Source organism: Fulmarus glacialis, unplaced genomic scaffold (genome assembly GCF_000690835.1).
Source record: "Fulmarus glacialis isolate BGI_N327 unplaced genomic scaffold, ASM69083v1 scaffold23428, whole genome shotgun sequence".
Taxonomy (NCBI): Eukaryota; Metazoa; Chordata; class Aves; order Procellariiformes; family Procellariidae; genus Fulmarus; species Fulmarus glacialis.
In genome coordinates this window covers 6,355-6,841 of record NW_009227904.1, presented here as the reverse complement: position 1 = coordinate 6,841, position 487 = coordinate 6,355, and positions in this window count along the sequence as shown.

The following is a 487-nucleotide window of genomic DNA, read 5'->3' as shown; positions in this document are numbered from 1 at the left end:
CACTTGCTGCCGCGCTCCTGGGGCAGATCTGCAGGAGGGGGGATGGATCCTGCCCAGCTGGAAGAGAGAGGCAGCCCCGCGGTGACACCAAGCATGGGGACGGATCAGCCCCAGGCGTGCCACAGGGACAGGCCAGGCTTCGACTGAGCACTCCCCCAGACAGCATCATCCCTGAACACCTCTGCTGGCCAGCATCATCCCCACGCTACTCTCCATTCCCTTCACTAGATCTAGGGAAATGTCCAAAGTGCCACCCCTCAGCCCCTGCTTGTCGTCTTTCCTCTCTGCCTTTCTTTAGGCCAGAAAATGTCTCCAGTTCTGTCCTTGCCCACAGTGAGCCTGTGTCCTGAGTACCCTCGGAGCAGCACCTGCTGCCCACAGCCTGCCGGGCGAGCAGGAGCCCTGGCTGCCCCCCCCAGTACCTCTGCCTCAGCAGAGCTATTTTCAGCCACTGGCTCCGAGGGTGCAGGAGACACAACCCTGACCC